The sequence below is a fragment of the Pistacia vera genome, unplaced genomic scaffold (genome assembly GCF_008641045.1).
Source record: "Pistacia vera cultivar Batoury unplaced genomic scaffold, PisVer_v2 Contig263, whole genome shotgun sequence".
NCBI lineage: Eukaryota > Viridiplantae > Streptophyta > Magnoliopsida > Sapindales > Anacardiaceae > Pistacia > Pistacia vera.
Window position 1 is genome coordinate 335,668 of NW_022196072.1, and position 15,326 is coordinate 350,993.

At 31.6% G+C, this 15,326-nt stretch overlaps 2 pseudogenes; both read right to left on the reverse strand.

The window, feature by feature from the left end:
• Window positions 1-230: 230 nt before the first annotated feature.
• Window positions 231-2,029, reverse strand: LOC116132921 (annotated as a pseudogene).
• Window positions 2,030-6,676: 4,647 nt separating this feature from the next.
• Window positions 6,677-10,243, reverse strand: LOC116132913 (annotated as a pseudogene).
• Window positions 10,244-15,326: the final 5,083 nt, after the last annotated feature.

Consider the following 15,326-nt stretch of genomic DNA (forward strand, 5'->3'; position numbering starts at 1 on the left):
ACAGAGATAATATTTGTCGTTTGAGCTCAATCTTACATTGATTTATTTTTTTTTTTTTTTTTTTTAGCTTCACGCAAACATCCTTCATCCAAACTGCGTCCACTTAGTTATAAAGTTATTATTATGGCTTTGCTTACTTCCGAAACAGGGCGTTTCGGATGGATTACAAAACTACCCTTTTACGACACTCTTAGCGTCTTTAAAGAAAGCAAGCATACTCCTTAGGGCTATAAATTTAAGTTTCAAAACATCACTAGAGGAAACAAGAGTGCAAATACAAGCTCATCACAATCTGTTTCTCCAAACAAAAATTTGGGCTCCTCAAGTAAAACAGGTAAACAGTCTTTAAAAAGTTGCATATAAATAAAGATAAGGTAACGACAACAATGATGAAAGGGAATTACTTATAGCTCTGTAGTGTGGAATTTATTGGAGGAAGGTGAGGGTATGGCGATATATTTCATCACCCCAGGTCGACTGCTTGAGTTCTTAGGTCAACTTGTGGATGGTTTTCATGTCTACCACTTCCTTGAGAGTTCCCTTCTCAGATGATCCCACATTTGAACAAGAAATTGTCGACGACCAGTCGAACCAAGGTGATAACTTCAAACCTTCCTCTCCGGCATCTGCTTTTCTCAGAAGTTCCTTCAGTTGTTCCCTGTTACATATGATATCAGCTACTTCATCGGATTTGGATTGACTTTAACATCTCGGACGATGAAGAGCAGTAATCGACTGCAAAATGAGGAGACAAAAACAATCAACATGAATATAACAATAACTCTCGATAACTCTCGTGATTAAACAAGACCTTGAATCAATTGAATTGTAAAACAATCAGAATAAAGTTGGTCATTACGTTCATGCTCGCCCCACTTGCCATCAGAAGGTGCCTTGTAGAGTATGCGACCAAGAGGGGTGAACTGATCAACCGGCACATCTTCAGCAACAATGCCCAGCTCATCCAGAAGCTTTCTTTGTGCGGCATTTCTCACCCCTAACAATCAAATGAAAGTAGAAGACAAACCCATTACGACTAAATTGCAGCGACTGAGAATATAAAGTGGATCAAAACAGAACGTAAAACATGTAAATATACATACCAAGAGCATCCTCATCAATAAGCTCAGATTCACGGTAAAGAGGATGGCTGCAGCAAGTGTTTGTCCACACAAGAGGGAATGTCACTTTCGTTGCAGAACGTTGCTGTCCAAACAAAAGTGAAAATAAGACAAATCATCGTAACAAACAAAATATTCAAATGAGTTTTTTGTTCTCTTTTCTAATTCCTAATCAAAAACTGAAGAAATAAAAGATTCGGAAAATTCCTGAGGTTTATAGCAGTCATTTTAGCTTTGTTTGACTATTAAAGAAGTTTCACCCACAATCATGTCAGCGTTTTGATTTATGCATGATAACAAAGATAAGAACAAAAAATTATCACCCAAATGGTCATATAAGACTCCAAAATATGATAATGGGATGCAAGAATATTGACACAAAATTTTAACCTGCTGGAATAGCAAAAACATACCTGAAGGAGTAACTCATATTTTGAGTTAAATAAAAATACACTGAAAGCTCTATGGAGCAGATTTAAAGATTCAATCTTCTCCATCAGGTGACCTGCAGATTTCAAAAGCATTAATTTAGTCTAAATGCATCAGAATCAAGTGTTTATATAGAGAAGAATGCAGCATGATGTCCAAAGACGCAGTGATATTAAGAGCAAAACACTCCCCAGTTCACATTTACAGAAGAAAGAAGATGTGATATAAGGAGATAAAAACAGAAGAGCCGTAATCATCTTTTTTTCATATATTAAACATGCTTTCAGTAGTTCAGTTAGTTTGTGATCATCAAGAATATGCCAAACCAGAATCATCACAGGATATAAGAAACATATCAAGAACTACATGAAAAAATTATAACCGTTAGAGAAGACCAATATAAACATTTACTTACAGTTGTATTTGTTCTCATGACCAACAACACGGTCATTCTCATCCACTAAAATGCATCTGTCAAAGAGAGATCATGAGAGGTCAGCATACGTGTAGCAATGATGTGACATGTGGTAAACAGTAGAAAACTTAAGTTTCCGGGAAAGAAAAAAAAAAAAAGGCCAAATGGCTTCTACTAAAATCGAAGTGCCTCCGACAACGTATAATCAAATATGCAAAGTACTACTCAAATTGAGAATATAATCCAAGTACTTAGTAGAAGAAAATTTTATTTTCATGCTAATTCTCTTAAACTCCGTATGGACGTTTTCATTTTCTTGGGATCCTTTTTTATAATAGGCAGGAAAAAAATTAAATATATAACTAAGGATAACAAAAGAAAAGCATAAAAATCATATACTCTCACTCAATTTTCAATCTGCATATATGAGCAATCGCTCACAAAAACCAACTGCACAGATAGTCTCAAAAACTCAAACAGATATAATGGTTGCAACGGTGAAGCCAACACCACAACCTACAGCTCTCTATGTATGTAAGTTCTCAACAATCATATAAATTAAGACAGACTGAACATATAGATTCTGTAAGAAACCAGAAAAGAAAAAAAAGGACCTCAAATAAGAACCAAATTTGAGGCATCATTACCTAAGGAAAGAATCCCCGGCAAGCTTACATATAACATAGTCTAACTATTTCTTTCATATCTATTTAAAAAGTTATGCAACATATAGCATAATTTGTCACATTGAAAATAAAACTTGTAAATATGGAGATTTATTCGGTAACATTACTATGTTTTATACAGAAGATCTAACTGTCCCGGTAACATTAATAGGTCAATAACAAAATAAAATCACTATTTATCACAATAACCATTTACCATATAAAACATTAACCGTCATACTTGTAACATTCGAGGATAAACTTATAAACAAAATATCCAAATGTAAATTCATAAGTATGCCCACTTGGTCCAGTAACATTACTGTAACAGTATGAAAGCAATAGCCATAAATTCACTTAAAACTACCTGAAACAATATACACCTAAAAAATTCATATATTTATATATGCATCCGCGATAAAATTTTAAAATAAAATTGAAAACTTAAGCACCCTTTTACTGTTTTAAGAATAAANATATGAAGAACGAAGAGATTCACATCATCATGGAAGGCAAATCAATCGGGAATAAGTGAGAGATTACGGAGGTGATCGGACGGTGGTGATTGAATTTACCTTGGATCGAAGAGCGAACCAGGTGGAACTGAACTGAGTGAATTGAAGATGCAGCGCGGTGCGGTACAGTTGGAAGAAGTGGAGAAGAGATTGGATTTGTGAAAGAAATGATTTAAGAAACGATTTGCGGAGATAAGAAAAGCGGATCTGTCTGAGTTTCGCTGTCAAGCGCGTGAAAATCGTTTGTTTTTTTTAAACCTTGCTTGATGTCAACGTTTAAAAAGAGAAAATTAAATAAATTACACTTTATTCTTTTTTATGATGGATTAGACAAAGCATTTGATCGTTTATATATACGATTAGAGGAGAAAAAAATGAGATGGGTCAGGCGGGTTAGCCCTAGCTCGGTCTGATTGAACCCCAGCCTAGCTCAACCCGACTTAAAGGCGAGCCAAGTATCCCCAATCGGGCAGGCTGGGCTTACTTAGGCAAGCCTAACAAGTTATTTTTTTTTTTAAAAAAAAAAAACCCATCGAGTCGGGTTGGTTAATTTTTTTGGCATAAAAATTAATTTTTTAGTGGGTTGGCTAAGCCCGACCCACACAAAAACCCGTCAGGCTGGGTTGACCCTTTTGAAAAAGAGATGAGCTTGACCCGACTTGCAAATTACCCAGGCCCAATGCGGGTGGTGCCACTTTTTCACCTCTGAGCACAAGGACACCCTCATTACCTAGAAGCATCTTTTCAGGCAAAAGTGTACAAATTTTAGGGTCCAAAGCGAAAAATACATCTTGGAAGTGGGAGCCCTCCTACCCTGTGTCTGGATTCTGACATACATATATCAATGACTTTAAGAATAACATAAACCTCCCTATTGTTACTAAGTCGTTAGGATTCTATTGTTGTTAAGCTAGAGAATTGAATAAAAAATTCCCTTTCTTTATCGTTAATCTAATAACTATTCATGACTTAGGATTCTATTTTATCCTTAATCGAATCATCATTCATCTCTTTTCTTTTTCTTTTTTTATCAATTAATAGATCTCTTTACTTTATTTGTACGACTTAGATATCTTATATTTATAGAAAAAAAGTAAATCATGTTAGAATTTATAACGTGATGAGTTAATGAATATTTACCATATTGTCTCTTTACTATTTATGTTGACATAAAAAACTAAACAACAAAGGGATTATTGTTATTATTATAACTACATAGAGATTTTTGTTATTTAATTATACTTGAGGGATTGTTGTTATTAAACCTTTTATTATTAAAAACAATGGTGATATAGTATTTTAAAATTTTTCAAAATTACATTTCGATTTCCTATACTATATTTAAAAAAAAAAAATTGATTATTTTAATTGAATAAAAAAGATAATTAAAAAATATTGAGAATCAAAGAGTTTATTTTATTTATCTCAACTTATTCAATATTCATTTATTATTAAAGGATTCTATTATTGATAGGGTTTATTTAATTAATATTTTGTTTTTATTTAATATATTTAGACGGGTTTTAATATTATTAAGAAATTTTTTAATAACCTTATAAATTATATAAACTTTTAAAATTTAAACTAAATCTTAGAAATCAAAATGTAATTATTAAACAAAAAAAAAAAAAAAAAGGCAAAAAAGTTTCTCAATAATTTCCCAATGAAATTGCCCACGCGCTTTAGTGGAAGGTGAGAAACATGAATATAATGCAATGTGATATTTAATACTAGGATATGATGGGCTGCTGCATGATGTTAATGATGCTACCTGGGTGGTGTCACAGTGACCTCAGTTCATTGAATTAGCAAATATCTTAAATACAAATATCTTAATATTACACATAAAATAATAAAATAAATTTAATAAATAAATAATATGATATAAATATTATAAAGAGTAATGCCTTAGAAAGTTACCATTCCTACCTCCATCCTTATCCCAAATTACAACCCTAAAAATATTGTAAAACCCTTTAAAAAAAAAAAAGCTCCAAATTAAAAATATAATTTCCCAAAATCAAAGGAATTAGAAGAACAGAACGAGTCGCCTCCTTGGATTGGAATTGCAATCGAAATGGCTGTGTTCTGGTCCTAGAATAAGAAATAGAACCTAAAACATAGGTTCCGGTTCTAGTTCTAGTTCTGGGTATCCAGGATAATTTCAATTACCCCTAACTTTTAAAAAAACAAAATACCCTCAAAGATACAAATACATCACAATAGTGTACAAAATTGCAGTTAGTCTCAATTCCTACCAAGTACCCAAACCTCGATGAAACCAAAGTCGAAACCGCATGATACCAGTTTTGGTTTTTGAGAACTGGAACGGACCTATAAGGCCGGTGTTAGTGCATAACTCTCCATATCTAGAATTTGTGAGGTACTCCCTCTCTGACTAGACCCATTTTTTCAGGACTTGATCCACTCGGGTTTTTCTTTTAAGTTGGAAGAATAATAAGGTGAGAAAAAAAAAAAAAGGTAACACACTCATGAAATTATCATTTTTAATTTTCTTCTTATTTTTAGATTAACAGAATCTAAATTCACGTGGGCTTTTGATTATTAATTGGGCCGACACCTAAAGGCTACGCTTTTCGCTCACCTGCTTGGCAGTTTATGCTTCGTTGTTTAGATGTGATCTGCTTTCTATCTTTACCTTTACCTTTTTTTTTTTTTTTTGGGAACTTTTCTTTTTCTTTTTTAATTTTCCATAAAATATAATATATTTATTGCATATAACAGTCAGACACGTGCATTAGATCATAGGTGTCAATATGCTAAGTAACTTGATTGATAGGTTGATTGGACCATGATCTCTTACTCCCATACAGTAACAAAGTGGAGCCTGAACTCAAACCAACCACTGTATATATCATTTTTTTTTTTTTTTTTTAAATCCGACCACATGTAAGACCCAACAAAGGACCGAGTTACGGATCGGTCCAACTGGTGAATCAGTTACGTTACCAATCAAAATAATTTTAAAAAATTAAATTAGTTCTTAAATTTAGTATAATACCAAAATACCCCAACAAATCACAAATTAGGCCTGAAATTTCATTTTTTCAAAAACGCCCAATAATCGCTAGTCCCTAAGATTTTGAAATATTGCAAAGATACCTCAAAAAATTAATTAATCCCTACAAGTTTGAAAAACAGCAAAAAACCGCCCTACACTTGACCGAAGAGGCTGCCAGGTCCAGCCCGACCGGTCTGATCCAAGTTTTAAAACAGAGGGAAATATTTCACGTTTTGAGCTCAATCCTGCATTTTTTTTTTTTAGCTTCAGCAAACATCTTCATCCAAACTGCGGCCACTTAGTATAAAGTTATTATGGCTTTGCTTACTTCCGAAACAGGGCCATTTTGGATTAGATTGCAAAACTACCCTTTTAACAATACTTAGCGTCTTAAAGAAATCAAGCATACTCCTTATGGCTATAAATTAAGTTTCAAAACATCACTAGAGGAAAACAAGAGTGCAAATACAAGCAACATCACAATCTGTTTCTCCAAACCAAAATTGGGCTCCTCAAGTAAACAGGTAAACAGTCTTTTAAAAGTTGCGTATAAATAAAGGTAAGGTAACGACAAGAATGATCAAAAGGGAATTACTTATAGGCTCTGTAGTGTGGAAATTTATTGGAGAGAAGGCGAGGGTATGGCGATAATATTTCATCGCCCCAGGTCGACTGTTGGTCTTAGGTCAACTTGTGGATGGTTTTCATGTCTACCACTTCCTGAGAGTTCCCTTCTCAAGATGATCCCACCATTTGAACAAGAAATTGTCGACAACCAGTCTGAACCAAGGTGATAGCTTCAAACCTTCCTCTCCGGCATCTGCTTTTCTCAGAAGTTTCTTCAGTTGTTCCCGGTTTACATATTTGATATCAGCTACTCAGGGATTTGGATTGACTTAACATCTCGGACGATGAAAAGCAGGTAATCGACTGCAAAATGAGGAGACAAATAACAAACAACATGAAATTAAAACAATAACTCTCGATAACTCTTGGTGATTAAAACAAGACATTGAATCAAATTGAATTGTAAAACAAATCAAGAACAAAGTTGGTCATTCGGTCATGTCGCCCACTTGCCATCAGAAGGTGCCTGTAGAGTATGCGACCAAGAGGGGTGAACTGATCGACCGGCACATCTTCAGCAACAATGCCCAGCTCATCCAGAAGCTTCTTGTGCGGCATTTCTCACCCCTAACAATCAAATGAAAGTAGAAGACAAACCCATTACGACTAAATTACAGCGACTGAAATAAAAGTGGGGATCAAAACGGAACGTAAACATGTAAATATACATACCAAGAGCATCCCTCAATAAGCTCAGATTCACGGAAAGAGGATGGCTGCAGCAAGTGTTTGTCCACACAAGAGGGAATGTCACTTTCGTTGCAGAACGTTGCGTCCAATCAAAAGTGAAAATAAGACAAATCAAAGTAACAAACAAAATATTCACAGGAGGTTTTTTGTTCTCTTCTAATTCCTAATCAAAAACTGAAGAAATAAAGATTCGGAAAATTCCTGAGGTTTATAGCACTTTTTAGCTTTGTTTGACTATTAAAGAAGTTTCACCCACAATCATGTCAGCGTTTTGATTTATGCATGATAACAAAGATAAGAACAAGAAAATTATCACCCAAATGGTCATATAAGACTCCAAAATATGATAATGGGATGCAAGAATATTGACACAAGATTTTAACCTGCTGGAATAGCAAAAACATACCTGAAGGAAGTAACTCATATTTGAGTTAAATAAAAATAACTGAAAGCTCTATGGAGCAGATTTAAAGATTCAATCTTCTCCATCAGGTGACCTGCAGATTTCGAAAGCATTAATTTAGTCTAAATGCATCAGAATCAAGTGTTTATATAGAGAAGAATGCAGCATGATGTCCAAAGAGCAGTGATATAAGAGCAAAACACTCCCAGTTCACATTTACAGAAGAAAGAAGATGTGATATAAGGAGATAAAACAGAAGAGCCGTAATCATCTTTTTTTCATATATTAAACATGCTTTCAGTAGTTCAGTTAGTGTTGTGATCATCAAGAATATGCCAAAACCAGAATCATCACAGGATATAAGAAACATATCAAGAACTACATGAAAAAATTATAACCGTTAGAGAAGACCAATTAAACATTTACTTACAGTTGTATTTGTTCTCATGACCAACAACACGGTCATTCTCATCCACTAAAATGCATCTGTCAAAGAGAGTCAGAGAGGTCAGCATACGTGTAGCAATGATGTGACATGTGGTAAACAGTAGAAAACTTAGTTTCGGGAAAGAAAAAAAAAGGCCAAATGGCTGTACTAAAATCGAAGTGCCTCCGACAACGTATAATCAAATATGCAAAGACTACTCAAATTGGGAATATATACCATGTACTTAGTAGAAGAAAATTTTATTTTCATGCTAATTCTCTTAAACTCGTATGGACGTTTTCATTTTCTTGGGATCCTTTTTTATAATAGGCAGGAGAAAAATTAAATATATAACTAAGATAACAAAAGAAAAGCATAAAAATCATATACTCTCATCAATTTCAATCTGATATATGAGCAATCGCTCACAAAAACACAACTGCACAGATAGTCTCAAAAACTCAAACAGTATATGGTTGCAACGGTGAAGCCAACACCGCAGCCTACAGCTCTCTATGTATGTAAGCTCAACAATCATATAATTAAGACAGACTGAACATAATAGATTCTGTAAGAAACCAGAAAAGAAAAAAAAGGACCTCAAATAAGAACCAAATTGAGGCATCATACCAAGGAAAGAATCCCCGGCAAGCTTACATATAACATAGTCTACTATTTCTTTCCATTATTAAAAAGTTATGCAACTATAGCATAATTTGTCACATGAAAATAAAAAATTGTAAATATGGAGATTTATCGGTAACATTACTATGTTTATACAGAAGATCTAACTGTCCGGTAACATTAATAGGTCAATAACAAAATAAAATCACTATTTATCACAATAACCATTACCAATACAACATTAACCATCGTACTTGTATCATTCAATGATAAACTTATAAACAAAATATCCAAATGTAAATTCATAAGTGCCCACTTGGTCCAGTAACATTACTGTAACAGTATGAAAGCAATAGCCATAAACTCACTTAAAACTACCTGAAACAATATACACCTAAAAAATTCATATATTTATATATGCATCCGCGATAAAAATTTTAAATAAAATTGAAAACTTAAGCACCCTTTTAGTTTTAAGAATAAAAAAAGAAGAAAAATTATTGTTAAAAAACTGTTTTTGAAACATTTAATTAAGTCAATGGAATTTAAAAGTATTATTAATATTGAAAAACATTTTAACTTGAATATGAAAAACTGATGAAAAAACTATGAATAAACGCTTCCTAAAAAAATTTCCACCTGTTTACTTTCTAAAACATTTCAAGTAGAAACACGCATCTCCAGCTATAGTATTTACATAATATAAATCCAACAAAAAAAAGTTCAAAAAAATTGTCTTTTACTGGTTTTGAAAACATTACAACCCCTCATGAAAAAATCACATGTTTCTGAAAACAGTTTTTACGGCAAAAAAAACATGGAAAAACTCGTATCCATAGCTGAAAACAATGAAAATCTCTGTAAACAAACTGCTTTTACAAATATTCTGATAGTTTTGTTCAAAGTTCAAAAAAATGAAAAAACAGTAAAAATTAGTTTTTTTTTACTGCTTTCAAAAGCTGTTATAAAAAACATAAAAACATTTAACCCAGAAACACAAAAATAATATATAGTTATCTAAAACAAAAATCATATTTTACTGTATTGAAAGAACATTTTTTTTTTTCAACGAGACATGGAACGAAGATAAAACGCAAAACGGAGAAAAGGGCATACTCGTCTTCGAACATGAGGCGTCTCTGGACAGCGTCCATGCCGGTATCGACAGCGGCGGCGGCGGCGGTCAGTCATGGTGCGGCGACAAAGGGCGGCGGGGGTGAACGGAGAGGCTTGGAAATGGAAAAGGTCGATAAAGCGGCAAAATTGGAAGAGAAAAAAAGACGGATTTGGAGGAGGAAAAGAAGAAGAAGAAGGAAGATTGGAGAAGAGAAGAAGAAAGCTTGACGGTAGTGGGATTAAAAAGGCGAGACATTTGGAGCGTTTATGGAAGTTAACAATCCCACCATTATTGAAGACAACAAATTTTCCTTTTATTTTAATTTACTTTATAATTTACATTTGGAGAGTTTTTACTATTTCTTATTTATTTATGATTTCTATTTGTGATTATAATTATTTATAAGTGGGGTCTACTTCAGGTTGGGAGATCGGTTGTGCCCTTGGTGATGGGGAAATTTTGTTGATTTGGTTAGAATAAAATGGGATATTTTTTGAGGGTATAATTTATTTTGTAATTTATGATTATTCAAAAAAAAAAAAAATACAGTCACAATCAATTATTTAGGATTCAATTATTAAAATTGATTTTTTTGTGGAACATAATGCAGAGAGAAAAAAATGAACGAGGGATTAGTCCATGAGAAATAAAATGAATGAAGGATTAGTTGGATGTATCGTATCTATGGATTATAGTTTACTTAAGAGGATTGAAGGATTTAACCTTTTTAGAGGCAATTTCATGACTAAAGATTTATTTTATTTTATTTTTTGTTGGGGTTATTCGACTAATTTAGCACACTTTGACAAATCTTTTTGAGATCTTAAAGTTAACGATTAGGTAAACCTAAGTAACCACCCTTATTAGTAATAAAGGGAAATTGAACTCAAGATCTTTTATAATATAACTAAAAATCTCTATGGCTGGACTTCCCAAAGATGGTTTAAAGATTATTATTTCACAATTCTCAAAATCATAGGTAAGTTCGAAGAATAACTTTTACTGCTAAAAAAATTATGTATCAATAATGTTTTCTATATGGTATTGTAGCAAAATCTTCTTTTATTGGTAATAATGATTTAATTTTACCAATAAATATAAACGTGGAATAAATAACCAAATAAGTCACTCACTATCAAATATTTCTAAAATTTTCAAATAATAAAATAAGACTAATTACTAACCCCACTAAATTCCTTATAAACTAAATTTAGATGATCGAGTGGTTTGATAGGGACTCTTAAGTGTTTACTCAATAAATCTTGAGTTTGAGTTCTATTCGGTTACTCATAAGGGTAATTATTTGAGTTCTTACCCAATCGGTAGTTCGGATCCCGAAAAATAGTTGAGATGCGCGGTAAATTGACTTGACAGTAAACACCCCCTTCATAAAAAAAAATAAAAAGAGAAAAAAGTTCCTATATATTGTAGCGAGGCCACTTCAATTTTACAAATAATCATTACTTTCCAAACATAATTTTATAATTGATTTTAAATACAATTAAGAGGGTAAATTAGACTTTTTACTCATAAAAATACCAAAATATAAGCCAAACATATTTGTGGAAAAACTAATTAATTAAAAAACCATTGTAATTATTCCTTAATTTGTTTTTAATTAACAAAAAATCGTTTACAAATGCACCATTTAAATATTCAATTATCCATCCGTATAAAAACATATATATTTCATAATTTATTTGATTTAATAACAAAATATTTACTAATTATTAATGGAAAATCATTTAGCAATTAGGTTAAAACATGGAATAAGTTTGGGGTATAATTTAATATACTAATATTTCATAATTTATTTTATTAAATAAAATATATATTTACAATTCAATGTAGAGATTCTACTCTTGTCTAATATAATTTTCACTCTAAAGAGATTGAGTCACATGAGGTAAGGATCGAGGGACGGATTCTGATATTTGTCCATAAGGTAAAGGACAGATTAGTCATTCAATAAATAATCACCAATGCCAAGTTGCCAACCCATTTGAATCCGTATCATTAAATTATTAATTAACTAATTAGTTAATTAATTAATAAGTATAAGGTCGGTAAAAGAATTATAATAATATTTTAAACTAAATTATCTAACTGTGTTATACAGACATATAATAAAAATTATGTAAAATGATTATAAATATAACATTACTCAAAAAATTAAATGTTTGATAGTGAAAGGGAAAACAAAATATACCAAATATTAATAAGTAATTAATTTTTTTTATAAATAAAGTGTTATTATTTAAAGGGACGAGATCTTATAATTTAAAATTTTGACTTAATTAAAACACAATTTTTTAGCCGTAGATATCTCATAATCCAATGGATAGAAAAGGGTTTGAAGGCAGTTATTTTTGTTTGTCATCACTCATCACAACAATTCCTATACCGTTGAATTATATTGGATCCACGGTTAAAATTTTAGATCAAAAAGTCTCACCACTTGTTTAAAACCCGATACATATTTTCAATCATTTATATACGTAAAAGAAATTTTGTTCCAAGCCATTATTTGATTCACTTGCAATTCATTTGTATATTATGAAAAACATTTTTAACAACGAATTAACATTGCCCATAATATCGAGTTAAAATTAACTCCTCGACGTTTGATGTAATAATAAAATCTTTTATAATTTCTAAAATTATGCCGTTACATCTTAGGCTTTAAAATAAATTATTAACTCATAACCGTATACATTTTCATGGTTTATTGATAACTCACTAATATTAAATTAATTTTTTTATTTCAAAAACAATTTTTTTTTTTTGTTTTTTATGATGACCAGGGATGTCTAGGCCAACTTACACGTAACTCAATTAATTCTCAGAACCCCTGAAACTACTGATCGGATCAAAGCTCCAATGAGTACGTCTATTGACAATCGAGGAGAGATTTGAACTCAAAATCTCAAGAGGCCTTATCGAACAATTCAACCATTCAAAGATAAATAACAAAAGTATTGTTAGTAAGTCAAACCTTAGAGGGGTATAATTTAACTTCATAATATATGAAAAACTTAGATATCTTTTTTAATATTTCTTTTTGAGAAATTTATAAATTAAAAATTGTCAAACATGTGACTCTCGATGCCATTTTTGAGCCATGTGACTATCGGTTGGCAACATCATATCTGATATCGACCAACTACCACAAGGTGACAATCTTAAACGTTAATCTCGATTTTATTTTTTTTATTTTTTTTAAGTCAAATTTGGCATTTATAGGGAATACATAAAATGATGGATCAATAATCTATATTTTAGTTATCGGAATAACGTTATTTCTTTTATCAATTTTTCGATCATAGTCAAAAAACAAGTAATGTTATATTTCATGTGAACTCTTGAATTATGATCTAAGATTTGATTGAATTGAGTTTCGACGATTTATATGGAGGGCAAAATTCTTTAGATAACTAAACTAAATTTGATAGATGAATGATAGAAGGAGCGAGAGTTTACTAGGTTAGCATACTCATAGAGTACATATGATATGACTAAAATAAATAAATTAATAATGTGTTTTGTGGATGCGAGAAATCGCATTAACCAGAGGTACGTGATTAACAATATTAGAATCACGTAAGATGTGTGCGTGATCTCACTTGAGTGATACGATGACGATTGTACAATAATTAACATAAAACATTAAAGAATAAAAAAAAACTTTTAAAGTGGTTCGATTACTTATAGTTCAAAACCTCATCTAGTGTTATATTATTGAATATGTGAGACAAGCAATCTGTCTTTATAGCGGTTTCTACTGAGTTCTTTATGACTTACTTTTGTCGCCCCTTAAAACAGGGTTTATATAGTACCTTACAAGATTGAATTAAAGATAAACTCAAATTCGATAAAATATGAAAGTTGTGCAATTACCGACCTTGATTATAGGATCTATATCACGAGATATTTACATGTCATTTAGGGATCTATCTACTCGAGACTTTCTGCACAACATCTTTCATACACTGAGCATACCATAACATTTACACGTCAAACCAATAATATTATATAACATAGAAATCCGTGATCAGGATTTTCATGTTTAAAACATTTTCCTCATCATATTTTAATTTGTAAAAGGTATGAAGAATGTTGCTTCAACCATTAACAAGAAAATTGTACTCAATAAAATAATGCTTTAATTGAAAAGGAAAAAAAAAAAAATTCCTCTTTTCTAAAACATTTTATCAAATGTTTCTCTAAAACATGATTTAAGTGTTTTTTATTTTATTTTATTTTATTTTAACTCAAAATTGTTTCTAAAATGATTTTATCAAATATTTTATAATCTTCGTCTTCCTCAAGTTTTTTCGTGCACAAATATCATGTTTTTACTTACATGGAACACAATTTTTTGAATATGAGTTTTGACACCTAGAGTTTTATTGACAACAAGAATAAGAATAATAATTACGATATATAAAATAAAATTTTCGAAGAGGAAATTTATCCTTGAATTTAAATTTATTATTCTTTCTATTGATTTAAAAAATTATGTTAAAAATACATGTAAATTTAGAGATATAGTAAAGTAGTCTCTCTAGAATACTAAGAAAATAAATACATGGATACAGATTGGCTCACAATCCAATTTTATGAATTTTCTCTCACAACCCCAACATGGCAACTTGCAATTGGTCAGTTTGTAATTTGGCAGGCAGAACTCATAGCGAGCAGACAAGACCCATGTGCAAGCTGTCACGTCGGAGTTGTGAAAGAAAATTTGTAAGATTGAGTTATAAATGTAGTATTACCCTAAATACATTCAATATTTTAAGTGCAAGAAGGCTATTTCCAAACTAAGAATAAACACCATCTAGCACAATCATACATTGGGTGGTCTCTTTCACAGTCTCGTTTACATAGTTCCAGATCACCATACTCATCCGAAGCTTTGGCCTCCAAGACCTTACAAGCTGTCATAAAAAGGATTGAAACAAGTAAGCAGCAAAATAACACCCCGTAAGGATTTCTTTTATAAGCCATCTTCAATTAAATCATGTATGAAATATGATAGGTAACTTAAGTAATCATCAGAGCCCATTGAACACTTTAAAAGTCTAATATTTCAAAGTAAGTCACAAATATAATAGGTGACCTCCAATGGTTCGAACCTAAGAAATCAATGAAGAAAGCAAATTTTCTTGACTAGTAGACCTAACTCATTAGGGTTAATGAGATAAATATTCAATACCAATTTAGGCGAAAAGTATTGGTATTTAGGGTAAGGTTCATTTGGTGTGACTC